At 45.0% G+C, this 20,928-nt stretch overlaps 1 protein-coding gene across 2 annotated transcripts in view; it reads right to left on the bottom strand.

Moving 5' to 3' along the window:
* Positions 1 to 20,928, bottom strand: part of Nt5c2 (5'-nucleotidase, cytosolic II) — a 135,779-nt gene that overhangs the window by 78,664 nt on the left and 36,187 nt on the right. The window contains exon 1 of one of the 2 annotated variants that reach the window (XM_041660912.1): positions 898 to 949. The exons of the other annotated variant lie outside the window; for it this stretch is intronic. The gene's annotated coding sequence lies outside the window, so the exon portion shown is untranslated. Of the gene's footprint in view, positions 1 to 897; positions 950 to 20,928 lie in introns of those variants that run through there. 2 annotated transcript variants of the gene reach the window in all.

The following is a 20,928-nucleotide window of genomic DNA, read 5'->3' as shown; positions in this document are numbered from 1 at the left end:
TGTAGTCACTATGTCTTCCATTAATGGCACTGTTTTAACATCCTCCCCTTCACGTGCCAGCTAAGAAATTTACATTCCTTAAGAAATAGCCTGTGGTCATTATGAAACAATGTGTGGACGGGCGCGGGCAGAGACGTGGTGAAACACACGCAATCGTGTTTAGTGACTAGTCATTTCAGAGCGCTGTAGTAGAGCACGGCTCTGAACAACTCCAACACAGACCTTCATCTACTGCTTTGAACAGCCAGGGCCAGGCAAAACCAATAGCCTTGTAGTAACAGGCCCCAGGTGGCATATCGCCCTGCGGGGCTTCGGGGGACCCCAGGAAAAAGGCAAGGGACAGACCGCCCCCAAACGTCTTTTGGGGGCGACTTGCAATCGCTATAAGCATTTCAGGAAGTGCCGCACACCACAGAACTGGCTCGTGGGCCATTCCACGGCTGGGTGCAGACCCTACCAAGCCCTCAGTCCCCGGGAGAAGCCCCGCGCCCGCCCCACGACGAGAACGGAGGCGAGGCTGCCCGCCGAGCGGGACGACAGGGGACAGAGAGCGGCGCTGGCCCGCTCCGCGAGAAAGGCGGGGTCCCAGCAAGCCGACGCCGGGGAAACAATGGCGCGAGCGTGACGTGGGCCGGGGGCGTCGCTGCCGCGCGGGGAAGGGGCTGCGGCCGGGCGGGGGTGGCCGGGCCAGGGGCGTGCGCCACCCCGGGGTGCTGAGGCCGCGGGCGCGCGGGCGGATCTGGGCCCGGGTGGGGGCCCTGAGGAAAGGACGCCCCGGGCCGGCGGCAGGGGCCACGGGGTCGCGCACTCCGCCGCGCAGCCTCCCCAGCCCGCTCGCTCGCTCGCCGCCGCCCGCTCCAATCCCCCTCCCTCCCGCCGCGGTGCCTCCGCACTCACCGGCCCCGCCGCACCGCAGCAATCCTAGCGCGCAACTGCCGCAGCCGCCTCGGCGCGCGCCCTCCCCGCCCCCGCCGCCCCGGCGCCGCCCCCAGCTCGCGCCCGGCCAGGGACCAGCGCTCTGTTCCGCACTCGGGCTGTGCCGCAAAAGCTGGCCACGGCGATGCTCTCTGGAGGGTGGGCTTGCCTCAGCCCCTCACAGGGCTCGAGGAACTTCCAACCACAGAACCCCCGGGGCTTCTGAGCTCTGGAGGTGATGCACCTAAAGAACCCAACCATTTCCTTTGATAACCACCGCTTGGCGTTTTGCCTGTGCCCTTCCGCAGAGGGCTGGCTACCCCGCCCCCACCTAAGTGACCCCGCCTACTCTGCCGGAGGCTTTTCCCTAGGGTGGAAAGGGTGTCCCTCACTAGGTCTAGCTGTCTAGTCTTGCACACTGCTGAACCTGAGGGCCTCTCTGGCCAGACCCTTTCTAGAGACCCTTGAACTCAACTCCGTGGTAACCAAAAGGACCAGCTTTGGTCATTTCAGAATGAGTTCAAATCCTAGTTTCGCTCTTACCAACTGAGTGAACTTGACCGAGGACTCAGACTCCCACCCAATTATCTCAACGAAGACTACACAGACAGAATGAAATAATAAAGACTCCAGGCTTAGTTCTGGCTCTTGGCGAACAATAAAAAGTAGCAGTTGTACCGCCACCCATTACTGCACTTCACCACAAGAAGAGTCATCCAAGACAGAAAGCCCACTATGTCCAGAACATTGTATTCCTTAGTCTGGGCAGCTCTGGAGTTTCATCTCAAAGACCAAGTCCTAGCCCTGGAAGCCTTTGAGATCAAACTGATCTAATGGCTCTTGGACCCTGGACTTTTCCCAATGTCTTCTCTGATTTGATCCATTCCATTGTTTTTATTTTTCCTCTGGATCTTTGACGGCCTTAAGCACGTGGCTGATTTTGATTGTATCATCCAAGACTAATCCGAGGTTTTGTAATAGCATCATAATCAAAAAGGACTACGACTTCCACTTCATAACGTAGCCTCGCATTTGCGCAGTAAGGCTTGCGGTGCACACTGAGTGTGTGTGGTGGCTTGGCTGAAGTCTTAGCTAGTGAAGATGCTGGGGCCCATACATAAGGATTGCTTGAGCTCAAAATCTGAAGCTAACCTGAGCAACCTAATGAAATAAAGAAAAAAAGAAGAGAGAAAGGAAGCAAAGGAGGAAGGAGAAGAAAAGGGAAAAAAAGAGAAGTTCTTGGCAGACACACTATTGACTCATACTAAACTTGCAGTCACCTTGAACAGCCAAGTTCTTTCAGTAAGGCTCCACTCCAGCTCTTACCTACCCCCTCCTGGGTTTTTCACACTGGGCTAGGTCAGCTGAGGATAAGCCCCCAACCTTTCACCTACTAGACTTTCCAAAGTGGAAAATGACATACAACAGTTTGCAGTTAGTTTAACACACCTTTAAAACAAATACAATTTTTATAAAGCCTGGTTTTGTAGGTCTGGGGTGGTGCACACCTTGAATCCCTCTCTGGAGGAGAGGCAGGTGGATCTCTGAGTTCAAGGCCAGTCTGGTCTATAGAGCAAGTTCTGGCCCAGCCAGGACTACAAAGTAAGCCCCTGTCTCAAAATAAATAAGTAAAAAATGCCCAGTTTTGTGAATAAAGACATTCTTCACTGTCTATACATGTAATGTGAGCACAGCAGGAAACAGAAGAAGCAGAGCACACTCAGAAGACAAAGAAGCGTGTAACAACTGCGTGTGTTAACAGTGCAGAGCACACTCAAGACGATAAAGAAGCGTGTAACAACTGCGTGTGTTAACAGTGCAGAGCACACTCAAGACGATAAAGAAGCGTGTAACAACTGCGTGTGTTAACAGTGCAGAGCACACTCAAGACGATAAAGAAGTGTGTAACAACTGTGTGTGTTAACAGTGCAGAGCACACTCAAGACGATAAAGAAGCGTGTAACAACTGTGTGTAAACAGTGCAGAGCACACTCAAGACGATAAAGAAGCGTGTAACAACTGCGTGTGTTAACAGTGCAGAGCACACTCAAGACGATAAAGAAGTGTGTAACAACTGCGTATGTAAACAGTGCAGAGCACACTCAGAAGACAACAAAGAAGCGTGTAACAACTGCATGTGTAAACAATACTCTTCTTTCCATGACGAGAGTCTAGGTGTTTATTTATTTATTTTTTTATTTATTTTCCTTTTTCTGTTTGTTCATTGGAATCTTTAACATAGGTTAGCCTCAAACTCAAAGAATCCTCCTACTTCAGCTGGAATTTTAAATATGAGCCATCATGTCTGGTTTTTCTTTATACTTTTTCATGAATTATCTTACATTGTGTTGCTTTTATAATAAATCTAGGAGGTTGGGGTGATGTTACTGCTAAAGCCTGAGGACTGGAATTCGGCTCTCTAGGATGCTGTATAAAAAAGCCAGGATGGCTGTATGTGCCTATGATCCCAAGGCCAAAAGGTAGAAACATGAGGATGCCCTGGGCTCCCTGACCTGCCAATCTAGCCAATTAGTTAGCCTAGGTTCAGTGAGACTATCTCAAGATACTTGGTGGAAGGGGCTAAAGAGATAGCTCAGCAGTTAAGAGCACTGATTGCTCTATCAATAATGGCTGTAACTCCAGTTTCAGGGGATTTGATGCTCTGGCCTCCACTGTCATTGCCTGCACGTGGTACAAGGCAAAATACCCATATTCATTTAAGAAACTTTTTCTTTTAATTTGTGGAGAGTCTGGAAAGATGGTTTAGCAGTTAAGAGCACTTGCTACTCATCTAGAGGACCCAAGTTCAGTTCTCAGCATCTACATGGCAACTGTGTGCAGACTAACACAATTTTTTTTAGTTATTTAGATACCCATACACTTACATAAACACACATGTGCACGCTCCCACACACACACAGGTCTGCATTCCTATACACTTACATACACACACAGGTTTACACGCCCACACACTTAAACACACATATGGAGTTGGGTGTATAAGCACTTAAATACTGTGTGTATTTTTTTTCTGGTTTTTCAAGACAGAGTTTCTCTGAAGCCCTTGCTGTCCTGGAACTCACTCTGTAGACCAGGCTGAGCTTGAACTCTGAGATATCTGCCTTCCTCTGCCACTCAGGTGCTCTGACGAAAGGAATGCTCCACAGTTGCCTAGCTATAGAGCATATTTTACATTAAAAGTATATAAAATGGGCCGGGCGATGGTGGCACACGCCTTTAATCCCAGCACTCGGGAGGCAGAGGCAGGCGGATCTCTGTGAGTTCGAGACCAGCCTGGTCTACAAGAGCTAGTTCCAGGACAGGCTCCAAAACCACAGAGAAATTCTGTCTCGAAAAACCAAAAAAAAAAAAAAAAAAAAAAAAAAAAAAAAAAAAGTATATAAAATGACCAAGCAGAGCCAGACCTAGTGGCACATACCTTTAATTCCAGCACTCAGAAGCAGAGGCAGATGGCTCTCTGTGAGTTAGAGGCCAGCCTGATTTACAGAGCAAGTCCCAGGACAGCCAGGGCTACACAGAGAAACCATGTCTTGAAAAAACAAACAAACAAACAAAACAACAACAGAAAAAACACTATAGGGCTGAGCGGTGGTGGTGTGTGCCTTTGATCCCCAGCACTTAGAAGACACTCAGATCTCTGAGTTCAAGGCCAGCCTAGTCTACAGAGTGAGTTCCAGGACAGCTAGGGTTATAGAGAGAAACTCTGTCTCGAAGAAGCAAAACCACAAAAAACAAATGAAAAAAAAAGTATATAAAATGTCTTGGTTGGAGAGATGGCTCAGTGGTGAAGAGCACTGGATACTCTTCCAGAGGACAGGGGTTTGAATCCCAGCACGCATATGGCTGCTCACAACCATCTCCAGTTCCAGGGGATCAATACCCTTTCTTCCTAGAACACACATGCAGTATACAGACATGCATGCAGGCAAAACACCCATATACATAAAAAAATCATGAAAATAACTTTTAAAATTAAAATACATAAAATATAAATATAAATTTAGAATCAGCCTCAATACCTACCAAAGGGGCATAACTAAATAAAACACAGAATATTCATATAAAGGTATTCTGTGTAGAATTTAAAAGGGATCTTGAACTATATGTACTAACATAAATCAAGTGTATGTGTGTGCATGTATATATACACACAAATACACACACATGCACACACGCATATCATATAAACCAGGTTTCCTGTAAATTCAAGGATGACCTTGAACTCCTGCCAAGCTAAGCTGATTGTAACTGAGGACTAAGGAAGCTGGGGCATCCATCATGAGGGGCTTGAGTCTCTAACCTGACATTGGTTGGAGAATTTCAGCACTGTTTGGTCTAAGAAGCCATTCCACCTTAGATGGCCAAGCACCAGACTTCCAGCTAAAACACTTGCATGATTGTTCCATCAATCCTCCTTAGGATTTCTATTCTGTCATAATCCTAGACACCAAGGCTGAGGCAACTCTAAGAAAGGAAAACATTTAGTTGGGGTTGGCTTACAGTTCAGAGTTTTAGTCCAGGATCATCATGGTGGGAAGCACAGTGGCACACATCCGACTGGTGCTGGAGCGCTCCTATATCCAGATCATCAGTCAGCAGGGAGAGAGGACAAGCGAGCCATTGGGTCTGGCTTGAACTTCTGAAACCTCAAAGCTCACCCCTACAAAGCCAAACCTACTCTAACAAGGTCACATATTCTAATCCTTTCAAATAATGCCAGACCCTGGGAGCCTATAGGGGCATTTTCATTCAAACCACCACACCATCTGATCAACACTGTTTTAATAAAAAGTACTATAAGCCTTGATTCAGCCAAACTATGAGCAGTGCTCACAGCTCACTTGGCAGTTTTTCTACTTCTGTGCATTACGTACTGACCCTGTGCCTAACTAACACTCATCAGTGCAGATGTGAGTGCCTGCCTTCACAGAATTTGCTGACAATCTGGAAGACGAACTTTAAATAAGTAAATAAGGCTGAAGATACAGCTCAGTGGGTAAAGTTTACCTAGCATGCACGGATCTCAGCCATTTTTTAAATGGATATTTTTATTAAGTTTTTGAGAACTTCACACATGCATCCATCCCAGATCTACTCCCCTGCCTCCCAACCCTTCTGTCTTCATGCCTGCTAGGTAAACACCATACAAAACCAGGCAGGACCAGCAGGCTGCCAACCCTGACAACCTGACTTCAATTCCTGGGACTCAGATGGTGGAAGGAGAGAACCAACTACACGAAGTTGTCACCAGACCTCCATGTGCACATAAATAAATAAATATTAAATGTTAAGGGCGATGCTGGTGCACACCTGTAATCCCAGCACTCAGAAAGCAGAGGCACGAAGATCAGAAGTTCAAAGCCATTCTCAACTACAAGTCTAGCATGTGCAAGGCCCTAGGTTCAATCCTCCATATTCCAATACAACAAAAGTGTCAAATAACAGTCCCAGAAGGAACAAATCTATGCACTACTGGTGACCCGGAGCCCTACCGTCAGGACACCAGAGAAGAACTCAAAGGATAAAACAGAGGAATGGCAAGAATCAGATTCACAATTTAAATATTATTCACCAGCCAATTACCCCCATGAAGTTATAAAAAGTAACTCATTTGTTTGTTGGAGTCTTCTACTGGATATTTACAACATGAGAGATGATCTACAACTGTTAGCAAAATTATTTTATTTCTTGAACATTCACCAAGCAGAAGTCTCTAGAGATTAAAAATTTAACTTCTACCCATATCCTCTCAGAGTTGATACACAACTATTTAGGAAATGAGATCCTGAGTAAGGCCCGAAGAAAGGTAACATTAGGTCTCAACTATTAGGCCCATGCCAGATTAATGACCCCAACGTGCTTCAGAATTTCAGAGAGATATATTATTTTATTTGCTTACTTATTTTGTAGGACTGTGAATTGAATTTGGGGTCTCATGCATGCTAGGCGAGCACTCTACTACTGACCAATATCCTCACACACCCTGCGATGTCACCCTTTTTGAGACAGGATCTCAGTAAGTTACCCAAGCTGGCATTGAGTCTGCCATCTTTCCGTCTCAGCTCTCCAAGTAGCTGGGACTACAGAGCTGTGCACAAGACCCAGGAGGATTCTTGAAGACACAAGAGAATCAAGATCAAACATACAAAGATACTATGTCATGAGCATGGTGCCTCACATTTATAATCCTAGCACTGGGGAGGCTGAGGCAGGAAAACTGCTGAGTTCAAGGCCAGCCACGGCTACACACAGGGAAGACTCTTGTTTCAAAAACCAGAAATGAAGGAGAGCAACAACCACGAAAAGTAGGAGTGTTAGTAAATGTGGATAAATTTGGATCCTTATGCTTATGAACTGCTGACGGGAATGTAAAAAAATAGCAAATTGCAGTAAAAACCAAATCAGCAGTTTTTTTTTAACCTAAACACAGAATTACCATGTGATTTCACAATCCCAGTTCCACATAGATCTTCAGGTGTCCATTAACATAGAAATGAATTAAAAATGGTGTACACATACAACTTTTCAGCCATAAATATAAGTTTTGATACATGTTACAAACTGGATGATAAATTGAGAGTGGTGGCATACACCTATAATATAACCCTGGTACCTGGAGCTGGGAGCAGAGGGTAAATCATCCTTAGCTAGTCAGAGGCATATACAAGATGCTATCTGAAAAAATTAAAAATTAAAAACAATTGAGCCAGGTACGCTGGCACACGCTTATAATTACAGCATTTGGGAAGCCAAGGAGATTGTAGGTTCAAGGCTAACCTGTGATACACAGTTATACCATCTCAGAGAAACAAACCAAAAAAGGAGTAAGTTTTGAAAGGCTTTCTAGGAACCTAAACACATCACACCAAGTGAAAGACACAGACACAAAAGGTCTAATGTTATACTGAGGCAGAATTAAATGACAAGAAAAGTTAGAGGACACGAGAAAAGGAGCAGTCTCTACTCCAGAACTGTCTATGCCTTTACACGCACACCTTCCTTCATAACAACTAGATATTATCAGACAGGCAGTGACTCAGAAACTTCAGTACAACCAATAAAATCACACTTGCCACAGAGATGATGACTGTTTCAGACCTCAAACAGAAACATCTGCAACAAATAAACTTCAGGCAGGAATGTGGAGACCCTGAGTTTAGCTGGGTTGATCGGTGTTCCTGTCTCCTTGCTACATCTATGCAATGCACCTTATAAAACTGCGATTTCATTGACAAGAAAACATTTGTTGTTGTTTTGTTCTTGTTCTAACACAGGATCTTGTGCTGGAGAAACGGCTCAGTGGTTAAGAGAACTTGTCGTACTTCCAGAGATCCCAGGTTTGATTCCCAGCAGCCACACGGCTGCTCACCACTGTAGCACCAGTTCCAGGGGACCTGAAAACATCTGGGCTCCAAGATCACCATGCACGAGTATGGTACACAGGTATATAGGCAGGTAAACACTCATACATATAAAATAAAAACAAATCTTTTGGGGGGTGGGGGGTTCTAAACAGGTTTCTCTGTAGCTTTGGAGCCTGTTCTTAAACTCACTTTATAGACCAAGCTGGCCTCGAACTCACAGACATCTGCCTGTCTCTGCCTTCCAAGTGATGGGATTAAAGGCATATGCTAACAATGCCTGGCTTAAAACAAGTATTTAAAAAACAAAAACAGGATTTCATTCATCCAGGCTGGCCTTGAACTACCTAGCTATGTAGTCAAGGATGACCTGGACCTTCTGATTCTCCCGCCTCCATTCTCCCCAGTATTGAGACTATAGGCATGTGGCACCCCAACTCATCTATGTAGGCACTAAAGATGGAGCCCAGGACACTGTGGATGCAAGGCAAGCACTCTACTGAGTTACATCTCCAGCCCCTGAGAGAATTCTTCAACAATTAAAAAAAAAATAGAAGTGGTGGCATTCCTGTAATCTTGGAACTTTTTGCTTGGGAGGCAAAAGCAGAGAGTACTGTTATAAATTCAAGGCCAGTTTGTGCCGTGTAGAGAAATCCTGTCTCAGAAAACAAGACAGGGAACTAAAATAAATAAAACATCTCATATGTTTTTGCTTCATTTTAAATGCTACCTAATATTTAAGTGATTACATAGTTATGTTTATGTTTGTGGGAACACAAGTTGTGGGAGCTGGAACTCGGATCACCAGGCTTGGGGGTAAACTCCTTGCATGTTTAGCCATTTCAGTGGCCCAGATTCTACGTAGTTTTTAAGCTCAGTTGTTAATTGTATCTTTGGAGGAACATAACCACATACACCATGAAATCACATGGTTAGCTACTGTCAAAACATGCAGATTCAACTCTCTGTATCCTGAGAGTCTCTTCCCAAGTTTCTAAGTTTAAATCTGAACCATGTACGTACATGCTATCAAGAACATCTTTATCTACATATTAAATTCAAGACTAGCCTGGGCTATAAGAGATTCAGTTTCAAAACACAAAACCAAAAAGAATTAACTTTCGGAAAAGGAATCAAACACACTATAGAACTATCTCATCCAAACTCACCTACAGCTGTCCTGTGGTTTCTGCAGGTGCAACTTTCTCTATGAAGAGCTTACACTTTCTTGGCTCCCATTCATCCTGAAGCCCCGAACTCAAATACCAGAGAGGCCATCCTAACACCTTGTCCAATCCAACAGAACTTCCTACTTCCTTTCTTTTTGTTTTATTTCCTGAGACAGGGTCTTGCTCTACAGCCTCAGATGACCTGGAACTCTCTATGTAGCCTGGGATAGCCTCAAACTCATAACAATCCTTCTGCCTTGGCCTCTGGAGAGCTGGAATTATAGGCACGAGGCACCGGACCCTGCTGCCCTTACTTTCTTTCCCGTGTCAGGTGTACCTTCCTTTCTCTCCCTTAACTTGCCACAGGTACAACAAAGTAAGTATTTATATGCCTTAGTACCTTCCCTCTAACACTCTCTAATTCAGGCAGGGAGAATTTCCATTTTACCTTGCCAACAGAGATACATAGTTCTTTTTTTTTTTTTTTTTTTAGTTGTTGCAAAAAAAATTTCCCATTTCCCTCCCCCTCCTCGCACACATCTCCCCCTCCCCCCACTCCCCACTCCTCTCCCCTTCTCCCTCCCCCCCACTCCATTCCCCCTCCTTCTCGAGAATGAAGAGCAGTCCAGATTCCCTGCCCTGCGTGAAGTCCAAGGTCCTCCCACTTCTATCCAGGACCAGGAAAGTGAGCATACAAACAGGCTAGGCTGCCACAAAGCCAGTTCATGTATTAGGATCGAAACCTAGTGCCATTGTCCTTGGCTTCTCATCAGCCTTCATTGTCCGCCACCTTCAGAAAACCCGGTTTCATCCCATGCTTATTCAGTCCCAGTCCCGCTGGCCTTGGTGAGCTCCCAATAGATCAGTTCCACTGTCACAGTGGGTGGGTGCACCCCTCGTGGTCCTGACTTCCTTGCTCATGTTCTCCCTCCTTCTGCTCCTCATTTGGATCTTAAGAGCTCAGTCCGGTGCTCCAATTTGGGTCTCTGTCTCTATCTCGATCCATCACCAGAGAGATACACAGTTCTTAACCTAGGGTCTGACACATCAGAGACTACATATATACATTGTGTGTGTGTGTGTGCGCGCGCGCGCGCGCACGTGTGCGCGCATAGGCACATCAAAAACTTTTTAGATTTATTTATCTTATGTGTATAAAGGTTTTGCTTGCATGTACATATGCACACACGAGTGCCTGTTGTATCTCCTGGAACTGGGGTTAGAGAGGGTTGTGAGTCCTGGAACTAAATCCTGGGTCCTCTGCAAGAGTAATGGGTGCTCTTAACCACTGAGTCAGCGCCTCAGTCTTGTGTATTTTATTTTTGAGACAAGATCTCATATATACCTTCCCTCAAACTCTATATAGCTGAGGATTACCTTAACCTTCTGATGTTTCTCTACCTCCTGAATGTGCACATATATTTTAAACCAACTGATGAATAACTAAATGTATACTGAGCATATGAGCAGATTTAAATATCTGTTGATTTTATACACACACATACACTTTGTGTACTTACCTGTGTGCAGATAAAATATTTATTCACATAAAGTAAATAAATCTAAAAAAATTAATGTGCATCTATATATGTATACACACATACCCTTTCTATCCTTTCTCCCTTTTAAATAAATATTCTACATTAGCTTTAATTTCAACATAGCATAACTAAGCGTCAAATAAAAAGAAAGTCTCAGTTGGGCATGGTGGCACAAGCCTTTAATCCCAACACACACACACACACACACACACACACAGAATGCGTGTGTGTGTGTGTGTGTGTGTGTGTGTGTGTGTGTGTTTCTAGGTATTGAATCTGAGGTCTTTTTATGTTAGGCAAATGCACTGAACTACATTACTAGGTCAATGGTCTACATTTCATTGAATTATTAGAGGCTGGGAAAAAGGAAGCAAATCATGTCTTCCATTCTTTTTTTTTAGAATTGTTTTATTTTTAAATTATGCATATGTTTGTATCTCTGTGTATGAGTATGTGTAAATGAGCACATGTGCCTAAGGAGACCAGAAAAGGGAGTCATATTTCCTGGAGCTGAAGGTATAAGCAATTGTGAGCTGCCTAATGTGGGGGCTGGAAACCAAACTCAAGTCCTCTGGAAGAGCAGTGAGTATTTTTAACTGCTAACCTGTCTCTCCTGCCCAGCTTTCATTATTATATTCCTGCCTATGAAGACATTAGCTCTCTTACTCAAAAATCTGAATGAGAGAACAGTAGTTTGTTTTTAGTAAGAACTGACATATCACCAACCTTTCGACCTTCTTACCTAAATACCCATTAAAATAAATGCACTATGTTAGTTAGTTTAACTGTCAACTTGGCATAGTCTAGTGTTAAATAAAAAGGAGTCTCAGCTGGGCATGGTGGTACACGCCTTTAATCCCAGCACTTGGGAGGGAGGGACCTCTGTGAGTTTGAGGCCAGCCTGGTCTAACAGTGAGTTCCAGGACAGTCAGGGCTATGCAGAGAGAGACTTGTCTCAAACAAACAAAAAAGGGACTGGTCCTCAATTGAGGGATCACCTGGATCTGATTGGCGTGTGGGTGGGTGGGTCTGTAGGGAGTTGTCTTGATTGTTAATTGACATAGGAGGGCCCAGCCTGTTGTGGGTGGCACATTCCCTGAGAAGGTAGTCTGGACATTGAAAGAAAACTGGCTAACCATGAGCCTGTGAGGAGCTGGCAAGCAGTCTTTCTCCATGGCTCCTGCCTGAGTTCCTGCCATGACTTTCCTCAGTGGTGGACTGTGACCTGTGAGCTAAAACAAACACATTCTTCCCCTAAGTTGCTTTTGGTCAGAGTGTTCTGTTTATCAGAGTGACAGAAATCAATTGAGGGGCTAGGAGCTACACAGATCCCTGACAGACAGAAAGACAGAAAACAATTACAGAGGGATGACCAAGATAGCAAACTCTGGCTTCTTCCTCACCATCATGGCCTGATTCATTGGCCTGGTAGGCTTTTTCTTTTTTCTTTTTTTTTTTTTTTTTTTTTTTTTTTGGATTTTCAAGACAGGGTTTCTCCATAGCTTTTTGGTTCCTGTCCTGGAACTAGCTCTTGTAGACCAGGCTGGGCTCGAACTCACAGAGATCCGCCTGCCTCTGCCTCCCAAGTGCTGGGATTAAAGGCGTGTTCCACCACCGCCCAACCTGGTAGGCTTTTTCCTCCTCCTGCAGGCCTGGTTTCCTGCTGACCAGTCCAGACTGGTCAGGTATGTTCAAGGCTGAAACTGAACATGTTGACTTTTTCAAAGCTGTTAATATGTTGGCCTACTTTCTTTGTCCAAGCTGACCAACCCCTGATGGAGGAGGGTCATCTGTCTATCTGTTGTTTCATTGGTTAATTAATAAAGAAAACTGATTGGCCTGATAGGTCAGAACATAGGTAGATGGAGTAGACAGAACAGAATGCTGGGAAGAAGGGAAGTAAGACAGCCACCATGGAGCCAGTCGCCAGGTCAGACATGCTGAATCTTTCCCCGGTAAGCCACCACCTCGTGGTGCTACACACATTAATAGAGATGGGTTAATCAAGATATGAGAGTTAGCCAAGAAGAGGCTAGATATAATGGGTCAGGCAGTGTTTAAAAGAAAACAATGTGTGTGTTGTTATTTCCGGGGCTAAGCTAGCTGTGTGGGAGCCGGGCAGGACAAAAAGCAGGCCTGCCTGCTTGCCTCCTCACTACAAACCCCAAATTAGGGAAGAGGTTCTGTATTATCCCACCATAAACACATATTTGCCCGAAGCTGTGGACCTTTCAAATCCCCTTCTTTGTCTAAACTGACCAACCCCAAATTAGGGAAGGGGAACCCATCCCAGGTCACTAAAAACACTGCCTGGTACCCTTGGAGGTCAGAAGAGAACACAGAACTGGAGCTGCGTACTTTTAAGAGAAGCTTTGTAAGCTGTGTAAAGGTCTTTAACCCAGGACCTTTGGGAGAGCAGCAAGTGCTCATAACTGCTGAGCCATCTCTTCAGTCATGTCTTTTAATTCTTTAATTGGTGGAGAAAACAAACCAGTCAAGAACCCTAGATGATAGCAAAGCCAGAACCGTAAGTGACAAGATGCTGGACTTCTTATTGTGAAATCAGAAGCATCAGGCCTCCAGCACTGCACTGAAGCGCCTAAGCACCGTGCTTGATGGGCTATTCAGCCCACACCGGACTCAAGCCTGAGACATGCTTGGAGTGCAGAGCATTTGCCCGTGTATTTGATGACAAATCTGGGTAATTTTAGGCTTTCTATTATTAGTTAGTGAGAGCACTTCCTCAATGATTTCATTTCCCAACTAGCCATTTCACTTCAACAATAGTAAACAATTTTCTGGCTGGCTACCAGGAAGCTACACAAACATAATTATTTTGGAGACAAGAAATGCAAATAAAAGATTTAATGAATTTGTTTTCTGGGCACAGACACTAGTGGGAAGTGACAGGTGTGACAGTATGGGGTGGGGGAGCCTGCTCACCACAGCTCTGCTGTAAACAAGCTCCCCACCATCCACTCTGCCCACAGCCATAGCCTTCTCATTGCTTTTAACTCTCTTAAAATTTTACATATAAATTGCATAAACCAGAGAGTGCAAGGCAAACTTATGACCACAGATGTTAGGAAATTTGATCATACATAACAGGAAACCCAGTTAAAATAGGCTTAAACCACACATTGAGGAATGGCAGTCACTGGGACGATCAAGAAGTCATCAACATTGCCAGTAAGGACCCAGTGTCACTTCTCTGCTCTAAAGCCTGCTGATGGGTACATGGCACTCCATCACTAAACAAACAAATAACAAACAGCAGGCCTTTGTAAGGCAGACAGTAGCTCTAGTTCAAACAAGTGAGCCAGGTCTCTGTAACAAAGACATGCTGTCTCCTCTAACGGTTCCCACTCTCCTTGTGTGTACTTACCTGGTTTGTGTCAGGGTCTCAGGAAATCCAGGTGGTCTCAAATGCACCTAAAGCTGAAGCTTGTCTGGATTGCTAGAACTATAGGCATGGGCCACCACACCTAGCACCTAGGGAGTTTGTGTGCAATGCCTCTGCGCGCGCACACAAGTGTGTGTGTGTGTGTGTGTGAGAGAGAGAGAGAGAGAGAGAGAGAGAGACAGACAGACAGACAGACAGAGACAGAGAGAGACAGACAGAGACAGAGAGAGACAGAGACCGACCAACTGGCGGTTAACATCTGAGGTCCTTCTCTGGGACACGGGGCTCACTGATTCTGCTAGACTGATTGGCCAGTGAATGCAGAGTCTACCTGTCTTCATTGCTCCAGCACAGGGATTACGGATTACAAGACTATATCACTATGGCAGGCTTTTACCTGCGCACTGGAGATTTACCTTACGCAGCGGCACCTTACTGACTGAGCCATAGCTCTATGGCCTGCAAGTTTTCTAAAAGGTAGATTCTAGGCTCTGTGACAGTTCTACCAGTTAAAAATATCTGGTCTGAGTCCTAGGAATTCAAGGTCTAAATCACAGTGGCAATTAGGAGTTCAAGGCCAGCCTGGAGTAAATCTGGAGCTCAAGAATAGCCTGGACTACATGAGACTCTATGTTAAAAAACAAAACAAAAGATTTAAACAAGTTCCTAGGTGTTTCTGAGGCAGGTGGCCCATTCATGTGTCCTCTGACAACATTAACTCTTTACCTAAAGCCTGTTTGTGACTGAAATCAATGTTGCCATGGTAGCAGCCAATCTGCCTGCTGCTGCCCAGGCAACAGCTGACTCTGTGAGCTTCTTTGTTTGATAGCTCAAGGGGACATTTTGAACAACAATCTCCTGAATATTTATTGCAAAAAGTACAGAATGGATACAAAGCAACTGACAATGGCTACGGGACCCGGGATCACAAACGCCTGTCACCACCTTCAGAGCACCCGTCTCTAACCAGCTCCCTCACTTTTATTTCTGCATGTGGCAGATGCCAGTCCCCAGTCACTCAGCATGAATAGGATGCAGTCTCCAGTTTACACCCACAGCACCCCTGCTGTAATAAAAGTCCTGTTTGGGCAAGGAAGGTGTTCTTATAACCCAGCACTCAGAGGATGGGGTGGGCACTAACCTGAAATATTCAATAAGTTCAAAGTCAGCCTATTCTATACATTGACACCCTTTATGAAGAAACAAAAACAACAAAAAAGCAACACACACATGCACATGTGCACACACTCATGCACATGCAAAAATCTACCTCTATCATCATCAGCAGGCAAGAACTAGAATTTGTGGATGCCTCTGGGCAGCCTGAAGGGCCACCTTTGGAGAGCCCAGGTATCTATGAAGGTGCAGCCCAGTTCTTGACACATTGCCACAGAAAAGAATGCCAGAGTGAATCAAAGTGGAACAAGGTTGGTGGATTCATTACACAGAAAGACAAGACACACTTAAAGAGAGTCAAGCGGAGGCGTTAGGAGGAGTTAATAGCTACTGAAGTACACAGTAGTAGCTATTAAGTATGTGACTGGGGGAGGAGGGTGAAGCTACTTAATCAGAAATTGGGTTTAGATATTTGGCAAAGTGTGTGATTTTTCTTATCCACAGGATTTCGTCTTGAAGAGGAGACTTTTGACAGGTATACTGTGCAGGCTTGAAGCTGGAGAAGGGAGTTCTGGCAGAGATAAAACATTGATCACATGGATCTTTGTGACAAACATAGGTCACAAGAGGTTGTGCTTAAGGCCTAATCATTAGCCAGTGTGTGTGTGCGCGTGTGCACATGTGTTTATGGTATATGTGTGTGCTCATGTGTTTATGGTGTATGTGTGTGCTCATGTGTTTATGGTGTATTGTGTGCTCATGTGTTTATGGTGTATGTGTGTGCTCATGTGTTTATGGTGTATGTGTGTGCTCATGTGTTTATGGTGTATTGTGTGCTCATGTGTTTATGGTGTATGTGTGTGCTCATGTGTTTATGGTGTATGTGTGTGCTCATGTGTTTATGGTGTATGTGTGTGCTCATGTGTTTATGGTGTATGTGTGTGCTCATGTGTTTATGGTGTATGTGTGTGCTCATGTGTTTATGATGTATGTGTGTGCTCATGTGCACTCACGCATGGAGACCAGAGATCAATGTCTAGGATCTTCCTCAGTCACTCTCCACTTTACTTAACGATTGAACCTAGAGCTCATCATAGTTTGGCTAGACTAACTGGCCAGCACACTCCAGAGATGCTCCTGTCTGCCCCCGGATAGGATGTCTAGGATAATGGACAAACACCACCACACCTGACTTTTATGTAGACACTAGGGTTGAACTTAGATCTTCATGCTTGCACAACAAGACTGAGCCGTAGTCCTCAGTCATTCATACACACACACACACACACACACACACACACACACACACTGGGTTTTTTTTGAGACAGGATCTCTTGGTAGCTTTGGAGCTTATCCTGGAACTCACTCTGTAGATCAGGCTGGCCTCGAACTCAGACAGACAGAGATCATTTTTTTTTTTTTTTTTTTTTTGGTTTTTCGAGACAGGGTTTCTCTGTGGTTTTGGAGCCTGTTCTGGAACTAGCTCTTGTAGACCAGGCTGGTCTCAAACTCACAGAGATCCGCCTGCCTCTGCCTCCCAAGTGCTGGGATTAAAGGCGTGCGCCACCACCGTCCGGCTCCTCGGTCATTTTTAAAATGGTTATTTTTATTAATTCTTTGAGAACTTCACACATGTGTACACGTATTTTGATCATATTCTCTCCCCACCCACCCCAGATCTACTCCCCTGCCTCCCATCCCTCCTGTCTTTATGTCCTGCTATTTTTAGGTAACCCAACGAGTCCAACTCATTCTGCTAGATCCTCATGAGAGTGGGGCCATACTCTTAAAGAACACTAACTTTCCTGTCTGCAGCCATCAACTCTCAGCAGTTCCTCACCTGCTGGGGGGCTCATGAGCCCTTCTACCCTCCATGTCACCAGTCATTTCTAACGATCTCATTGGTGCTGTTTCCCAAACAGAAGACTCCAGTCCTCTGTGCACTTATGTTTAAAGTTCCTGGATGTCAACCAGTGAGACGGGACTCAGAAAGGGCTTTCCTTTCTCATGCCTTCTACTTCCTAATGGGCTGTCTTGCTTGACTCCTAGGCCTAAGGTAAATCAATCTTTGTGCTGGAGAGACATCTCAGGGGTTAAGACTGCTTACTGCTTTTGTAGAGGCCCTAGGTTCAGTTCCCAGCACCCTCATGGTGACTTACAGCTGCCTATAACTCCAGTTCCAGGGGATCCAATGCCCTCTTCTGACCCTCACAGGCTCCCACACACACACATACATACACCCAGGCACACACGCATATGCATAAAATAAAAATTTTCAGAAAGTAAATAGACTTGGTTTCAAATTAGTGCCCAGTAGTTGAGGATTTTTAAAGACTTATTTTATTTTTAATTACGTGTATACATGTATATATCTTAGTAAAGGTAGATGCAGGTTCTTAGTGAGGCCATGGAGGCCATTGGTTACAGGTCATTGCTAGTCACCTGATACGAGTGCTGGGAACAAAATGGGGCCCTCTGAAAAAGCAGTATGTGCTCTTAACAGCTGAGCCATCTCGCCAGGTCTAATAATTGAGTTTATTATTTTTACTTTCACCAAACAGAAAATAATTCTTTCCAATTAGTTCCTTAGTGCAGACATTAGCCAGCTAAAGGGACTCATTTCAAGAGGACAGGTTGAGTGGGGTTTTAACAGCTACAGGAAGTGAAATAAGTCAACTCCTGGGATGGGGACTATGCTGCAGTCAGAGAGGAGAGGCATGGGTAGCAATCCCAGCACTCTCTGGAGGGGACGCATGAAGATCAAGGATTTGAGGCCAGGCTGGGCTATGTGAGATCTAGTGTCAAGAAACAAAAGTCTAGCAAAGGAGAAGCAGGCAGCAGATGAAGCTGGCTGAGCTAATCTGTGTGTACATATAATGACAGGATTTTCACATTAAGAGACCCTGGACCTGACCATGAGACATCCGCTCTTGCTAAGGAACAGTGGATGAGATACGAGGAGATAAGTCCTACTTCAGCCACATCTGAAGATGCTGTTCAGGAAAGAGAAGCGAGAGAAGAATGGGCGCAGAAGTGATCGTGTGGTTGAGATCTGTGGACATGCACGGTCTAAGGTGCTTATGAAGCTGCTCCAACCAGAATCACCATTTAAGAATGGTTTGCTCTGCAGCTGTCTCACCCTAAATGAGTATCTACTGGAATCATAAAAAAAAAAAAAAGTTTTAGAAACTACTAGACCAGGTTATAACTCCTCAGGCTCCACATTCTAAGGACTTATTAACCTTATGCAAAGTTCATTGCTTGGGCTGCTGTGGACTTTTATGACTCTGCCAAAGGGATATCTATCTGCTCTGATTTCCCCAGGACTGATGTGGAAACACCTCCACCTCAAAGGGGATCACTGACAGCAGCTCTGCAGATATCAGGCAGCTTGTTCAGAAATGTTCCATGGGCACTTTCTGTGTATGGTATCAAGGGCTAAAAATAGGTCATTACATGCCAGCAAAGCCTAAGTTGCTTTTTAACCAGGCATACTGATATGGGGATTAAGAGCAAGGATTCCAAAGTTAACCCCTCTTGGCTTCAACTCCTGGCTGTTGCTAGCTAGCTTTGACCTTGGGCAAATTTCTTAATGTCCTCATGCCTTAGTGTTTTCATCATTAAAATGGAAATAATAAGTAAAAACAAATTAATGTTTGTTTGAGATAGAGTCTTCGTTTTATTGCTTAAGCTGATCATGAACTCTTGGACTCAAATGATCTTCCTGCCTCAGCCTCCCAAGTAGCTGGGCCTGCGGATACATCACTATGTCTGGTGGTTTGTTTTTATTTGTGTATCTGAGTGGTGGTAACAACCGGGGGGGGGGGGGGGAATTCAGATCTCACGCACACTGGACAATCGCTCTATCAGCAACAGCTCCTTTCTTCCTACACTGCTGTGGCCTCTACTACCCCGAGGTCATGTGGCATTAATGCTGACACTCCAAAGTGATGAGTGGTTAACTGACATGGGATTTCTTGGGTCAGTAACATTTACACAGAATTTTGTTGTTTGTTTGTTCACGTTTGTTAGTTTTTAAAGACAGGATTTTACTATGTAGTCTTGGCTGGCCTGAAGTTCTCTATGTAAACCAGGATGGCCTCAAACTCACAAAGATCTGCCTGCTTCTGCCTCCCCTCTTGTTAGAGATCAGGTTCTGCAGTTCATCCTGGCTTTCAACTCCCTAGTAGCTGAGGTTGACCTTCAATTTACAGTGATCCTCCTGCCACTGTCTCTGAGATTATGGATCATTCCAAGTTAGTAACATTTAAAAAGGGATGGTAGGCCGGGAGGTGGTGGCGCACACCTTTAGTCCCAGCAATCAGGGAGGCCAAGGCAAGCAGATCTCTGTGAGTTCAAGGCCATCCTGGTCTACACAGTGAGCTCTAAGACAGGCAGGACTGTTACACTGGGAAACCCTGTCTTGAAAAACAAAACCAAAAAAGTAGTGGTGACCATTATACAGATTGGCAATCCTCTAACTGTGCCAGGAAAAGTTTCATAATAAACTGCCTTCTGCTATCATAATTCTTTCATGAAAAGGCAAATGCCTACTAATCTGGGAATAACAGGGCTATCTGTTTTGTGTACCTACGCACTCCCATGGAAGTCAGCTCCCTCCTCTACCATGTGGGTCCCCGGAATGAACTCCAGTTGTCAGGCAAGCACCTTTACCCACTGATCCATATTGTCAGTCCTTGCTTATTTTTGAGACACTATCTCATGTACTGTAGCCCAGGTTGGCCCCAAATGTGACACGTAGCTGACAATGACCTTGAACTCCTGATCCTCCTGCCTTCACTTCCAAACAAATGGGATTACAGGTATGAACGACCATGCCTAGTTTTTAATAGGATTTTAACTGAATTGGATTTTGGCACTAGGAGCTGGGGAATATGATTCAGTGTAATGGCATTTGCCTGGCATGTGCAAAGCACCAGGTTTAATCCTTAGCACAGCAATAAATAAGAAAATAACGACTCGGTTTGGCTAAAATAGAAAAAGGCTGGCAGTGTGGTAGCGCACACATCTAATCCTAGTACTCAGGAGAGCAGTAGACAGAGCTAAAAAGGAAATGGAAAACAGGGCCGACAAGATGGTTCAGGAGGGCGACATTTGCCCCCAAGCCCGATGACAGAGTTCCATCCCCTGGACCCACATGATAGAAAGAGAACTGACTCATGCAAGCTGCCCTCTGACCTCCATAAATCCCTTTAGTGTGTGTGCATCCACACACTGAGACAGGAAGTCAACAGGCTCAAGTAAAGCGACAACTGTAAGCAAGCAAGCAAAACCCAGAACTGAAGACACCAGTCAGCGATTTCTTAACCTAGGATCCAGGTTCGAGCCCCAGCTGCCGTGTAGCTGCTCACAGATGTCCGTAGCTCCAGTTCCAGGAGATC

This window comes from Microtus oregoni, unplaced genomic scaffold, assembly GCF_018167655.1.
Source record: "Microtus oregoni isolate MIOR12 unplaced genomic scaffold, Mior012 000012F_ref0000307, whole genome shotgun sequence".
NCBI classification, from domain to species: domain Eukaryota; kingdom Metazoa; phylum Chordata; class Mammalia; order Rodentia; family Cricetidae; genus Microtus; species Microtus oregoni.
The sequence above is the reverse complement of the archived record's forward strand: the minus strand, read 5'-3'. Positions and strand labels throughout refer to the sequence as shown.